Source organism: Nomascus leucogenys, chromosome 16 (genome assembly GCF_006542625.1).
Source record: "Nomascus leucogenys isolate Asia chromosome 16, Asia_NLE_v1, whole genome shotgun sequence".
In the NCBI taxonomy this organism is placed as follows: domain Eukaryota; kingdom Metazoa; phylum Chordata; class Mammalia; order Primates; family Hylobatidae; genus Nomascus; species Nomascus leucogenys.
In genome coordinates this window covers 26,565,402-26,581,183 of record NC_044396.1, presented here as the reverse complement: position 1 = coordinate 26,581,183, position 15,782 = coordinate 26,565,402, and the positions used below count along the sequence as shown (strand labels likewise).

Genomic DNA, 15,782 nt, shown 5'->3' with positions numbered 1-15,782 from the left:
TATTTAGGATAATCAATGAACGGGCCTTTTGAAGAGATCAGGCATGAGCAATAAAAAGGGGAGATACACCTTGGGCATATGGTGGTGTCATTAACTGGGATAGGAAATTCAGGAAGAGGAACTGATTTCAGGGTGTGAAATGGACATTTGAAGAAATCAGGTTGGAAAATGTTGATTTTAAGGTAGATATGGGGCATGAAGAAATTTGGTGGGTGGCTAAATTTAGGAATCGAGATCTTATGAGAAAGGTTGAAAGTAGTGAGCAAGATCAGGGTATGCGAATGCTTTCTGCAAAGGGCCAGAGAGTAAGGATCTCTCACAACTACTCAACTCTGACATTGTTGCACAAAAGCAGCCATCAAAAGTAGTTAAAGGATGAGTGTGCCTGTGTTCCAGTAAAACTTTATTTACAAAAATAGGTGCCAGAATGTATTCAGCTTGCAGGTCATAGTTTGCCAACCCTAAATTAGATGGCAAATGAAGCCCTTGGAATGGATAAGATCACCCAGGAAGAACATATGTACATAAGGCAAATTTCTATGCTATGAAATTTGAAAACATGTAATTGTGAATTTCCATTCAGTTCAATAAGGATATATCCCACATACAAGGCCTTGCAGTCAGACAGATGGTTCCAAAACCCTGGCTCTGATTCATACTGACTGTGTGAGAAATGGGGCAAGTTATTTAACCTCTGAGGCTCAGATGCCTTGACTGCAAAATAAGGATAATGACTCTAACAGCTAACACGAGGCACAGGTTCAAGAGCATATTAATATTTCCCTGTAATCCCAGCACTGTGGGAGGCCGAGGTGGGCAGATCATGAGGTCAGGAGCTCGAGACCATCCTGGCTAACATGGTGAAACCCCCCTCTACTAAAAATATAAAAAAAATTAGCCGGGCGTGGTGGCGGGCGCCTGTAGTCCCAGCTACTCAGGAGGCTGAGGCAGGAGAGTGGCGTGAACCTGGGAGGCGGAGCTTGCAGTGAGCCGAGATGTGCCACTGCACTCCAGCCTTGGCAACAGAGTGAGACTTTGTCTCAAAAATGAAAAAAAGTATATTAATATTTCTATCAATCCTCAGAATGAGATACTATTATCTGTTTTATAGATGAGTATACTAAGGCATAGGGGGCCGGAAAACATGTCTAAGTGACACAGCTGGTAAGTAGTGAAAGACGTCTGATTCCAGCCCAAGGAGACAGCCCTATACCCCCACTCGCAATCATACCTACATTTCAAAAGCTCATGATGAAGACTGGATGGGAGAAGGGGGAACCTTTGATCACTGCCCTCGGTGTGTAGAAAGAACCCAATGTGGCCATTATTATTATTATAACCTTGAGGCACATCAATAGTTTCAGGATACAATGACTAAGCCAAGGTCAGTCCTGTCCAAGACACTAACTCATCACTGAATTAATTTTTGTTGTTGTTGTTGTTGACACAGGGTCTTGCTCTGGAGTGAGGCAGTGCAATGATAGCTCACTGCAGCCTACAACTCTTGGGCTCAAGCGATCCTCCCGCCTCAGTCTCCCAAATAGCTGGGACTACAGGAATGTGCCACCATGCCTGGCTAATTTTTAATTTTTTTTGTAGAGACATGGTCTCACTATGTTGCCCACACAGCAGTGCCATTAACTGGGATAGGAAATTCAGGAAGAGGAACTGATTTCAGGGTATAAAATAAACATTTGAAGAATTCAGTTTGGTAAATGAATGAAATGAATGAATTCATCCTGGGGTTCATTTTTTTTTTGAAAAATTAAGAACTGACTTTAATTCCATCTTAGCAATAACTGATAGTTAAATGCATTTAATAACTGAGTATGTTTCTGGGAAGAAAGTCATTGGTAGCTTGATGGGGATGGCACTGAATCTATAAGTTACCTTGGGCAGTATGGCCATTCTCATGATATTGATTCTTCCTGTCCATGAGCATGGAATGTTCTTCCATTTGTTTGTGTCCTCTTTTATTTTGTTGAGCAGTGGTTTGTAGTTCTCCTTGAAGAGGTCCTTCACATCCCTTGTAAGGTGGATTCCTAGGTATTTTATTCTCTTTGAAGCAATTGTGAATGGGAGTTCACTCATGATTTGGCTCTCTGTTTGTCTGTTATTGGTGTATAAGAATGCTTGTGATTTCTGGCACACTGATTTTGTATCCTGAGACTGTGCTGAAGTTGCTTATCAGCTTAAGGAGATCTGGGGCTGAGACGATGGGGTTTTCTAAATATACAATCATGTCATCTGCAAACAGGGACAATTTGACTTCCTCTTTTCCTAATTGAATACCCTTTATTTCTTTCTCCTGCCTGATTGTCCTGGCCAGAACTTCCAACACTGTGTTGAATAGGAGTGGTGAGAGAGGGCATCCCTGTCTTCTGCCAGTTTTCAAAGGGAATGCTTCCAGTTTTTGCCCATTCAGTATGATGTTGGCTGTGGGTTTGTCATAAATATCTCTTATTATTTTGAGATATGTCCCATCAATACCTAATTTATTGAGAGTTTTTAGCATGAAGGGCTGTTGAATTTTCTCAAAGGGCTTTCTTCACAGAATTGGAAAAAACTACTTTAAAGTTCATACAGAACCAAAAAAGAGCCCACATTGCCAAGACAATCCTAAGCCAAAAGAACAAAGCTGGAGGCATCAAGCTACCTGACTTCAACTATACTACAAGGCTACAGTAACCAAAACAGCATGGTACTGGTACCAAAACAGAGATATAGACCAATGGAACAGAACAGAGCTCTCAGAAATAATACCACACATCTACAACCATCTGATCTTTGACAAACCTGACAAAAACAAGAAATGGGGAAAGGATTCCCTATTTAATAAATGGTGTTGGGAAAACTGGCTAGCCATATGTAGAAAGCTGAAACTGGATCTCTTCCTTACACCTTATACAAAAATTAATTCAAGATGGATTAAAGACTTAAATGTTAGACCTAAAACCATAAAAACCCTAGAAGAAAACCTAGGCAATACCATTCAGGACATAGGCATGGGCAAGGACTTCATGTCTAAAACACCAAAAGCAATGGTAACAAAAGCCAAAATTGACAAATGGGATCTAATTAAACTAAAGAGCTTCTTCACAGCAAAAGAAACTACCATCAGAGTGAACAGGCAACCTACAGAATGGGAAAAATATTTGCAGTCTACTCATCTGAAAAAGGGCTAACAACCAGCATCTACAAAGAACTGAAACAAATTTACAAGAAAAAACAAACAACCTCATCAAAAAGTGGGCAAAGGATATAAACAGACACTTCTCAAAAGAAGACATTTATGCAGCCAACAGACACATGAAAAAGTGCTCATCATCACTGGCCATCAGAGAAATGCAAATCAAAACCACAATGAGATACCATCTCACACCAGTTAGAATGGTGATCATTAAAAAGTCAGGAAACAACAGGTGCTGGAGAGGATGTGGAGAAATAGGAACACTTTTACACTGTAGTTACAGTGGGACTGTAAACTAGTTCAACCAGTGTGGAAGACAGTGTGGCGATTCCTCAAGGGTCTAGAACTAGAAATACCATTTGACCCAGCCATCCCATTACTGGGCATATACCCAAAGGATTATAAATCATGCTGCTATAAGGACACATGCACACATATGTTCATTGTGGCACTATTCACAATAGCAAAGACTTGGAACCAACCCAAATGTCCATCAATGATAGACTGGATTAAGAAAATGTGGCACATATACACCATGGAATACTATGCAGCCATAAAAAAGGATGGGTTCATGTCCTTTGTAGGGACATGGATGAAGCTGAAAACCATCATTCACAGCAAACTACCGCAAGGACAAAAAACCAAACACCACATGTTCTCACTCATAGGTGGGAATTGAACAATGAGAACACTTGGACACAGGAAGGGGAACATCACACACAGTGGCCTGTCATGGGGTGGGGGGAGGGGGGAGGGATAGCATTAGGAGATATACCTAATGCAAATGACAAGTTAATGGGTGCAGCACACCAACATGGCACATGTATACATATGTAACAAACCTGCACGTTGTGCACATGTACCCTAGAACTTAAAGTATAATAAAAAAAAACTATGTTTCATGTGATTATTAAAATTTTCAGAAATGTTTGGAAAAATAGTATCACTGGTAAAATGTACTACAATATCAAAGTCCAGTCTTTTACTTATAATGTAAATCCCTTTTTCAAGTTAATGACTTTTCTTGTACTTCTTCCTACCATATATATAAATCCTTTGGTAGCCATTGTTTTACATATCAATAACAAAAGCAAAAATAACTCCAGTCCCATTAGTTAAACTCTTTCTCTAGCAGAAGGGAGTATTTACTGATAACAGTAAATACTGCCTTAAGGGAGGTATCAAAAACTTGCCAAGAGAAGTGACATGGAAGGGATTAGGGAACTTTTTGCAGAGGAGGGGAGATTTGAGCTGGACCTTAGTGCATATATAGGAATTCTTTGGTGAGAGATTTCTTTGTTCATTTTTCCCCAATCCTAATCTTAGTTCCTGCTAAGATTAAATGAGTGTTAAACCATAATCTACCACAGACCCAAAAAGGGACCTGTAGATTCTTATAGCAGTTTCGAACAACAGCAGCACAAAGAAAAGAAACCATCCTTCTGCAGGTTTCAATGTGTGTACATAAAGGAGAATAAAGCAAAATTTACTAGGAATACTTGGGAAAAACAAACAAAAAAATGCCAGGCAAGTGGCAATAAAAGCTGATACTATTTTCTTTCTTAATATCCCCACTTAGGGGAAAGACAGACTGAAAATTAACAATGGAATTGATTTGGGGGTCCTTTTAAAGCTGGTGGTATGTGCCTGTAGGAGGCTAAGGCAGGAGGATTGCTTGAGCCTAGGAGTTGGAGGCTGCACTGAGGTATGATTACACCATTACACTCCAACCTGGGCACCAGAGCAAGACCTTTTAAAGTTGGTGTTAGAAATTCAGGCCAGGCCTGGTGGCTCATGCCTGTAATCACAATGCTTTGGGAGGCCAAAGTGAAAGGATCACTTGAGGCCGGGAGTTTGTGACCAGCCTGAGCAACATAGAAAGACCCTGTCTTTACGAAAGATAAAAAAGTAGCCAGGCATTGTGGTGTGCACCTGTAGTCCCAGCTACTTGGGGAGGCTAAGGCAGGAGGGTTGTTTGAGCCTAGGAGTTGGAGGCTGCACCAAGGTATGATTATACCATTGCACTCCAACCTGGGCAACAGAGCAAGATCCTGTCTCAGAAAAAAAATGGATCTTCTTAACTCAGTAAGTGTTCTATATAACTATTTCTTTAATAATTGTCAGCATCTTAAATATATACTTCATTGAAAAAGGATTAAATACAGTTGTCCCTTGGTATCTGGGGGACTGGTTCTAGAGCCCCCCTCAGATACCAAAATCCCCAGACACTTAAGTATATATATATAGGCATAGTATTTGCATATAAGCTATACACATCCTCCCATGTACTTTAAAACATGTCCAGATTACTTATAATACTTAATACAATGTAAATGCTATGTAAGTAGTTGATATACTGCATTGTTTAGGGAATAACAAGAAATAAAGTTTGTACACATTCAGTACAGAGGCAAGCATTCTTTTTGTTTTTTCTTTGAATATTTTGAATTAGAGGTTGGTTGAATCCATGGATGTGGAACCCAGAGATACAGAGGGCCAACTGTAAATGTTGCTTCTGTTTAGATAAAAATATTACAGCATTTTATAAAATTCAAATATGCCTGAGGTGCTATGTTACTACCAGAAATTGAAAGACCAGTATTTACAGCACAAAATTAAACATACCTCCTGCTTGGAAGAAGTAAGTCAGGGTTTGTTTGCCTGGAGTCCTATAGGTAGGTGCCAACAGGATCTTGGCCAACTTTCAGAGGGTCTGTAAACTACCTGCAATTATGTCAAATTTTCTGTGCATGTGTCTTTCTTCAGACAGTCTAGAATATTCATTAGCTTCTTGAAGGAGTCTATTATCTCCCCATAGCTAAATCAGCCTCTGCAAAAAGGTCTCCCTAAAGCACATTTATCTTGCTTTAAAAGCTTAAGTATTTTGGGGCTGGGTGTTGCGGCTCATGCCTGTAATCCCAGCACTTTGGGAGGCCAATTACTTAAGGTCAGTAGTTCAAGACGAGCCTGGCCAACATGGTGAAACCTCATCTCTACTAAAATGCAAAAATTAGCTGGGTGGGGGAGTGCACACCTGTAATCCCAGCTACTTGTGGGGTGCTGAGGTAGGAAGATCGCTTGAACCCAGGAGGTGGAGGTTGCAGTGAGCCGAGATTGCACTACTGCACTCCAGCCTGGGCAAAAAGAGTGAGATTCCATCTAAAAAAAAAAAAAAAAAGCCTAAATATTTTTTTAACCCCCTGCCTCTGAAAAAAATTAAAAAATCTGATTATCCATCCAAATTAAGCAGGTAAATATTTGTGTTTCTGCACTAGACCACTGGCGTTAGATCAAAAAATCAAAATTTTGTCCATTAGTAAGAAGGCAGGGTTACTCATTCTTAACTTAGCATTGTAAAACAATTCAGTGTTTTCAGGCATCTAGCTTTTTTATAAAACTCAAAAGAGACAAAAATCAATAAATACCCTGAGCTAAGGACTTCTGAAATGTGTAACTATTAATTAGTATACCTAACTTTTAAATTAATCTATATAATTAACTCTACCTGAAAGTCAAACAGCAGAGCAGCCATGGATGTTTTTCTTATAGGTTGATTATTTTCTTTGAGATAAACCACAGCAAGTTGATGGCAAAATTAAAGGATTGAGAATTCCTGCTATTCCATTCACAGGCAATAATCCATTCTCTTAATAAATGAAAGGTATTTTAGAATAGAAGAAAGCTATTCTTTCCAGAACAAAATAAATTTCTCTCAGGGATTAGATTTTGGAGACTTTATGGCATGTACAAAAGGCTTTTGACATATCCCCCTGCTAATTTAATTTACTGCCTTTGCTCTGTTAATAGCCAAAACCAGTTTGGAATACCTTCTCTATATTATTGAAAATCAATGAGCAGGAGTCTCACTAATACATTGAGGCCACAAATGTATAAGAGGTCACTACTTCAAAGTGTGAAAGATGGTTGAAAACAAGTTGAGCTTAAATTAGGGAGTAAGTAGCAAAGGCCCTGAGAGATTCAAAAGCAGTTTTTTGTTTTACCTGAAACTATCCAATAAGCATTACCTTTGATGACCACAGAACCAACATTTGCTTGTGTTAACCTGACATGAGGGCCCATAAAATTGTATTTAACAGGCTCTACAGCAGCCTCTCTGCTCCCTTGAAAGAATAGCTTCATTCATACACATTCCAAATTATATCTGTTTTGCATAAATGAAGTAGACTTTGTAGAAAAGACTGGATTCATTATCATGTAAAATACAGCCATTAGCAGAAAATCTAGTAACTCTATTCCCAGACATAACAAGATTAGACTCAGGCTACTGGGCTGGAAGTGGGGGGATGAGAAGTGAAGTGTTCTTAAAGCCTTCCTTCTTACTGCATTACTCACGGGGGTAAATTAAATAACAGTACCAAAAAAGGAAGCTACAACACACTATTACTCAGGTCTACCATCAGAGCAGAACATTCTGGCCAATTGATCTTGAGGGTTAACACCAGCATAGGAAAGACTTAAATGTCTATACGTTTCTCTCTCAAAACCTTTCTTAAGCTCTCTTGTGGCTGGAAAATTTGATAGGACTCACTTGCCACAAATGCTTATCATGTTGACATACAGTAGTTGTGTTATCATCATATTAATCAGATGCTGCAACCAGGGAGTAAAGGCTGATTAATGATGGAAATTCAGAGAATACAGTACCACAGATTCCAAAACAAGGGCCTAATTCTAGGCAATGATGACGAAATGCTCTCAAGGTCAGGCACAGGGGTAGGTCCAAAGGAGAAAGCCCGCATATGGAACATCTAAAGAATGCCTACTCAATGCCAGGTACAGCTCCAGGCCCTCAGGACACGGGGTGAACAAAACAGATGGGGTCTTAGCACCTTGTAGGTGAAGACTGACAAAAGACTAACATCAAAGTATCAGATAGGGAACATTTAAAAGGTAAAAAAGGAAAGGTGAGTGTGTCTTGTGGGGTTTCCTGAGCCATGGATGCTTGGGGAAGTCCTCTCTGAGAAGGTAGCCCTTAGGCGGAGATCTGAATGACAAGAAGGAGCCATCCTCGGCTGGGCGTGGTGGCTCACGCTTGTAATCCCAGCACTTTGGGAGGCCGAGGCGGGCAGATCACGAGGTCAGGAGATCGAGACCACGGTGAAACTCCGTCTCTACTAAAAAAATACAAAAAATTAGCCGGGCGTGGTGGCGGGCGCCTGTAGTCCCAGCTACTCGGAGAGGCTGAGGCAGGAGAATGGTGTGAACCCAGGAGGTGGAGCTTGCAGTGAGCCGAGATTGCGCCACTGCACTCCCGCCTGGGCGACAGAGCGAGACTCCGTCTCAAAAAAAAAAAAAAAAAAAAAAAAAAGAAGGAGCCATCCTCTATGCTTTCAACCTATAAAAGCCATCTTTCATGGGAAAATGATGATAGACAGCAAATGGGAGGGAGCAGTTTAGTCTTGTAATTCAGTTGTTTTCATCATTTCTGGTGTCTTTGAGGCATATTTTCAAATATTACCATATTTATTATATTAACAGATTATAAAACAAAGCAATTTAAAATGAGTCAACAATAATTACAATCCAGCCACTCTCGACACTTCAGCTAACAACACCTCAGTTATCTATAAAAGTACCCACGCTCATCGCGATAGTCACCAGTTGACATCAATTCTTAGGTGCTATCTGTGGTCTATGCCACATTCTCATATACTCAGGAGGCAAACTTAACTCTGTTAAAGTAAATGGGAGTTCTTTTGTTAGCAGAAGTTTAGGAACACACTAAATTCCTTGCATTTACACTTGTTTTCTGTAAACATAACCTGTTTGGCCTAATACTTGTCTAACAACATCTTAATGGTATATATACATTTCATAAACTATATATATTCAGCTATAAAAAATACATGTAAACATTCATATTGGCAGCATGCCTTTGGCCATGGGGCATCAGATGGGTAATGGCAAAGGATCGCATGAATGAAATCGCAAACCCATTTCTAATTTTCTGTTTTCCAGTTATCCCATTATCAGATATTTTTCATTTTTCACATAAATCTCAATCTTTTGGTTCTTCCCTTATAAGAAACATTAGAAAAAAATTTATTTATTTAATTTACTGCTGGCTGATTTGTCATAGTTAAAGCCACCATAGACAGGGTTAACTTTATTCTTTCAACAAAAATCTTTTTTTTTTTTTTTTTTTTTTTTTTAAGAGATGGGGTTTCTTTGCCCAGGCTGGAGTACATAGTTCACTGCAGCCTCAAACTCCAGGACTCAGGTGATCCTCCCACCTCGGCCTCTTGAGTTGATGGGATTAAGGGCACAAGTCTTTTATCAGGAATCTTCAGAAGCACATTAGCACCATAATTAAATTTCACTATGGCTGGTCTAAAATCTATTTTAGAAAATATTATGAAATTATGAGAGTTTCCTGCTTGGCAAAGTGCTATGCCACATAGCATTTTATTTATTTTAAAAATCCACTAAATAAAGGAAGAAAGGGAAGATGATGAAAAAAGTGAAAGGAAGGAAATACGTAAGTGGAGGAATAGTGCAGAGCTGCCCCTTTTCTTAGTCGTGAATAACGAAACTTGGAATTTAAATATCTAAAATGAAAACCCTATTTGGAACTGAGTCATCTCTCCCGGTGGGCCTGGGCAGGGCCGTTCCAGCCTGTGTGGTCTCTTCTATTCGAGGCTCAGATAAGGCCATGAGAGCCAGGTGCTTCCTTCTTAGGGCAATATTGGCACTATGGAGTTGGGGGAGGGTTTTTATTCCTAAAGTGGCAGGCCCACAAAAGAAATATCTTTTTTCATGACATGAAAAAGGAACATGGAAGGCAGCCACAGCTTCATTAAACCTTGCTCAAGAGACTGGTCTGGAGCTCTCTGCGACTGAACAGGAGAGGCCTCGGTGAGTATCTCTGGCCACCTGCAAGACACAAAGACCCAACAGGGAAATTCTTTCTCCACTGGTGAGGATGGAGCTTTCATAAGATGGAGTGGGAGTCTCTAAAAAAAATTTTAAAAAGTTTTTTTTTTTTTTTTTTTTTTTTTTTAAGTACTAGAACATGTGGTTGATCCTAGAACTCCAGCATTCAAAATCACCTTATGTTAGTAATTTGGATGTGACAGGTATCTGGCTGTGAAAGTATCACTCCATTAATGACCAGGTGTTTCGTGAAAAGGTCATATATGCAAAGCGACCCCCAAACACAGAAGGAGTCAAGAAACCAAAGAAGGAGGCAGACAAGTCCATCTTGTCGTTACAGGGTGATTTTATTGGGGAACTTGTGGACAGCAGCATGGTCTTGGGTAGCCACAAGACAAGTAGATCTCCTCGTCATTAGACCCCCAGACCCAAGGATTATATACCCAGGGAAGAGGTACACATGCTCCAGAGGAAATGAGTAGGAATTTGATCTAAGGGCAGGATTTACAGTAAGTACCAGTATATCAAGGTTGATCTGCTCTAAGGGCAGGATTTATGGTAGGTATGTGCTTTTACACAAGGAACAAAAGATAAACTGGAAATCTCAGAGCATTCCTGGAACTGTTAATAAGAAGTCAACATGGTAGGTTAGCTTACAAGATAAAATTACTTTAGCTTCCATACCGGGGTTGACTTGGGGAGCCAAGAGGACCTCTAAAGCAGTGGTCCCCAACCATTCTGGCACCAGGGACTGGTTTCACAGAAGACAACTTTTCCACAGACAGGGGGAGTGAGGATGTTTTCGGGATGAAACTGTTCCACTCAGGTCATCATAAGGAGTGCACAACCCAGATCCCTCACATGTGCAGTTCACAATAGAGTCCGTGCTTCTGTGAGAATCTAATGGCACCACTGATCTGACAGGAGGCTGGCCCACCACTCACCTCCTGCTGTGTGGCCTGGTTCCTGCAAAGGCTGAAAACCCCTGCTCTAAAGGAACCAAACACAGGGTCAAGGAGGATGACTTCCTAATCAGCTTCCTATAGGAGTGCATAATTAATTTATGCTAAAAGAGCAAAAACATACTATTAAAGAATATAAAGCAGACTATATTGGAAGAATGTAAAAAAAGGCCTTGAAGGACTTAACTAAAGCTAATTAGAAAACCTAACACACAGACCTTAACATAAACGGTTAGATTCCATACAGTTAACTCTCTCTTCTTCAAATAGGTCCTCTAGTGTGCTTTTCATGTCAGGAACCTCGGGTTTTCACTGAAGCAGAGACCGCAGCCTTGGTCCTCCAAAAGTAGTTCTTACAATCTTCTCAAGACATCCATTCATGAAGTGAATAGCAAACAATGCTCTTGGAGCTTAATGGGAAAAACTCGAAGACACTGAAATGCCACCAAGTTATCTCCATGCCTGAGGCTGATGAGGCAAAGGAGAAAAACTGTGACCAGCAGTGAACAGGTACTGTAGTGAATGGCATTTATATGCTTTCCCTTCTAATTCCTAGAATCCTCCTCTGAAGAGGCTCCCAGTGTAGCTACCATTGGAGAGGAAACAGCAGAGATCCAAAGAGACAGGACCTTCAAGGCTTCTCCCAAACCTCTGTCAAGGGATCTGGGCATCCTGGGAGCCACAGACCTGACAGAGCACCAGCTGCTCTCGGGGGGAGGCGCTCAAGGCCCCAGCCTCTAACTGGAGCTGTGTCCTCCCTGGCCCCCTTGGTGTCCTCAATGGCACAATTTCTAAGAAAACTGTGTGGCTCCTGGTAGCTGAGGTAATCATCTGAAATCTTTTCACAGAAAGTCACAGGCTTTTAAAACTGGAACAAACCTTATTCTTCATGAAGAAATAATCCTCACTTCTGCATTCTTTTTTTTCTCTTTTCACTTCCTTTTCTTCTTCTTTTTTTTTTTTAATATCAACTAGTTACTTTCAAACGGAAGAGTCCTGATGTATGGAAGTCTATGGAAATCAAGAAGTGAGTATCTGCCAATTTCTCGCAAACTCACTGTTATTTAAATTAGGAAAAAAACAACAATATAAACAAAATGTCCCAAAGAAGTTCAGAAACTCGCCATAGGTCACAAAGCAGCCAAGAGTGGACAATGAAACTAGCTTTTACGTCACCTGACTCTCCAGCCAGTTCTACTGTGCTAAGATCAGACCGCTAATAAAAAACTGGGTATTTAAAATTCCAAATGGTGCCATTCTAGTCATTAGAAGCATTTTTCAACCATAGGGAAAAAAATCAGTTAATGTTGAGGGAAAAGTCAGGGCATATTTTCTTTAAGTTAAAAAAGCCTAACAATAATTTTTATATCATAAACACTTTTAAAACAGAATAGACTATTTTATATATATATGTATATATATGTGTATGTGTGTGTGTATATATATGTTGATATATATATCATATATATGTTGATATATATATCATATATATCATGTCGTATATATATCAGCATATACATATGACATATATATATCAACAAAAGGAGTACACTTTTAGGATTACACTTGACTTACATGGCCTAGCTACACATAGAGCTGTTACATGTACTATAACACACCAACAAGTACATAGGGTTATTCCAAAGTGAATGAAGTATCCCAAAGTGAACACTCTCATGTTAACTGCCCCTTGGGCAGAAGTGCCCATCCTTTGGGCCAGGGAGCAGAATTACAGGGGACAGATCAACAGGGCCACTACATCCTTCCGGAGCAAGCTGACATTTGGTGTCAACAAGAGATTGTGGCTGAAGCTTTGATTCTATCCAGCCTGCTGTTCCAATAACCCGTTGTGCATCAGACACAATCATGGCTTGGCTTCAGTCACAATGTATTTAGGTCCATTTGCAAAGTAGCATAGAAAACAGAGGAGTAAAACTTAACTATATGCTGAAATGTTCCTTTTACACTTGGAAGCATCGCAGATGCACTTTTTCAGGCTTATGAGGATACCCTCTAGCATGAGAACATGGATTTTTGAGTCTTACAAAAGCTCTTCTTATTGTGCCTGCACCACAGATTTACACTGCTGTAACTCCTGTCAGACATCATCTTAGCTTTATGAATAAATAAAACTATGCTCTAGGGAAACATTGATTTAAGAGGAAAAATCAATACCCATCTAGCATGCAATAGACTTGAGCTTTAAGGCAGCTTATTCCCAAAGTACAATACAATATGAAGTGTAAAACCATACTTTTTGCTTCCTAATAAAGGATGAGTGAGAATATGTGAAATTGGCAGGCAAACGCTTGCTTTCCATAGTCCTCAGAATATCAGGAGTCATCTTTTCCTCTTAAAAGTAGCTTAGTTGATATTTCAAAAGAGGAAAGAGAAAGGGAAAAAGAAAAAAGGGGTAGGGGAAGCCATGGTGGCAAAATCTTGATACTCTGTGAATCTAGACTGTGAATATGTAAGGACTCAGTGATTCTCTCCTGTGTGTATAAAATTTTTCATCATAAGCAGTTTAAAAGTATGAGGCTGGGCATGGTGGTTCATGCCTGCAATCCCAGCATTTTGGGAAGCCAAAGTGGGAAGCTCGCTTGAGCCCAGGAGTTTGAGATCAGCCTGGGCAATACAGTGAGACCCCATCTCTACAAAAAATAAAAAAAATTGCCAGGCATGGTGGCACGTGCCTGCATTCCTAGCTACCTGGAAGGTTGAGGTAGGAGGATCTCTTGAGCTCAGGGGTTTGAGGCTACAGTGAGCTATGTCCAGCCTGGGCCACAAAGTGAGACCCTGTCTCTAAAAGCAAACAAAACCAAAAGGAATTTAAAAATTATGTATGTTTGCTTGGGAAAAATTCCCAGGGAAAAATATCAGCCAAGATGCTAACAATGGTTCTCTTTGGGTAATGGATTCACAAGGAAACTTTTTTCTTCCTTGAGAGTATTAAATTTTCCGACTATCGTGACTATGTATATGCTTTATAGTTCAGAAAACACACACGCACAATAAACACAAGGAAGGATAGCAAAAAGAAAATGAAAGATTAATTACACTGACTGCAAAGTATTTTGTTGACTACTGGCCTAGAGATAGCTAAGATTTATACTGTAACACTTATTTATATTCCAGGCCAACTCTTTCTTACTGCTCTTGGATGTTTTTCAGGGCATAAGCAGGCTGCTATTAAAATTGACTGATTTAAAAAATAAAGCTAACAGCTTATGCTGAAATTAACCTCGTCTTTGTGAGCCAAAGATCAAATGCGAGACAAAAGCTGGCTAGAGTCATCATTTCCTCAGCTCTGCAATCACCTTACAACTTAAGACCATTTTCACAGTGGAGACAGTTGTTAAAAGTTCTGACAAGCCCTGCGGTAACCTTTGATTACAAAGCCACTCCAGAAAGCCAAGGCTCTTGCTTAGAATTGATTTGAATTAAAAGTGAATCCCATTATTTTCCCCTAGCTCCTCAAAGATGCAGTTCATCACTAATTGTGTTAACTCTGGCCTCTCAAGAAACACACTTATTTGTTAATTCAGCTTAGGAGTGCACATCTCCCTGGACGGTTGCTGATTCTGTGTTCTCTTTGCTTGTGTTTCTCTTTTTTGGGGGGCAATCCCAGCTCACTGAAACCTCCGCCTCCTGGGCTCAAGCAATTCTCGTGCCTCAGCCTCCCAAGTAGCTGGGATTATGGGTGTGCAACACCATGCCCGGCTAATTTTTGTATTTTTAGTAAAGACGGGGTTTCACCATGTTGGCCAGGCTGGTCTCGAACTCCTGGCCTCAAGTGATCTGCTCACCTCAGCCTCCTAGAGTGCTGGTATTACAGTCATGAGCCACTGCACCCAGCCTGCTTTGCTTATGTTTCTAATAACTGGAAAGAACAACTCTGGAAGTTTGAAATATATTTCCAAGGCACAGGCACATTGGAAGCCTGAAAATGGGTTGGGGCAATTTTAAATTTTGAATTTCAAATTAAAACATCATAAAGTCGCTACTATTATCACTAAAGTTGGTGCAGATACTGTCTGAATCTACTTCCACTGTGGAAATGATACACAATTACAAGTTACAAAAGAATGTAGCCACCATGTTAGTTCTGATCTCAGCAGAAGATGGAAAGGGGACATAAATTGGTTTTGGTGGCACTTCTTTAATGTAGCGAAAATAACAAGCAAAGCATTATTGTTGATAAGAATGCTTATATTTAGTCAGAAAAAAAGCACAGCTTGAGATAAATCACTTTTCATGAATTCTATCTTCTTTATTACAGTGTCAGAGATACATCCATTTAAAGAAATTAGAGCATCCACTGTGTGTTACTATGCTCCAGGCATTTATTAGATGTTGTAGGTACTAAAATGAGACACAAACGTTGCCCTCAAGCTTAGCTTCTATAGGAGGGTCAGATGGAGCAAAACTCAAGAAGTCAGCCATGTACAAAAAAGTACCACACAATGCTTTCCAGAAATTGGGAGGAATGTGATTCTACTATAGAAGCATGTGATGCCTATTCTAAAATATATAGATTCTTGAGTTAAATCTTAATTACCCCCAACTGGAAAACGCTCTACATTTCAGGCCATAATAATGTGTGTAAGGCGAGCAGCTCTAGTGGAAATGGAAATGCATTAGAGAAAATGTCTAATCCCTGAATCGAGATTCTTGTCAAATATTAGGAGATCAGAGGAAGGCATTTTTAGAGTGTAGATAATCAAAGGTCTTAATGC

The 15,782-nt window shown here is 40.0% G+C and overlaps 1 protein-coding gene across 4 annotated transcripts in view; it reads right to left on the bottom strand.

Annotated features, from left to right (window-relative positions):
• PAG1 (phosphoprotein membrane anchor with glycosphingolipid microdomains 1) overlaps nucleotides 1-15,782 on the bottom strand; it is a 144,341-nt gene that overhangs the window by 85,846 nt on the left and 42,713 nt on the right. For 2 of the 4 annotated variants that reach the window (XM_030795539.1, XM_030795538.1), the window contains exon 3: nucleotides 10,014-10,084. The exons of 1 other annotated variant lie outside the window; for it this stretch is intronic. The gene's annotated coding sequence lies outside the window, so the exon portion shown is untranslated. Of the gene's footprint in view, nucleotides 1-10,013; nucleotides 10,085-11,264; nucleotides 11,485-15,782 lie in introns of those variants that run through there. One more of the 4 variants, XM_030795540.1, reaches the window with a different exon arrangement.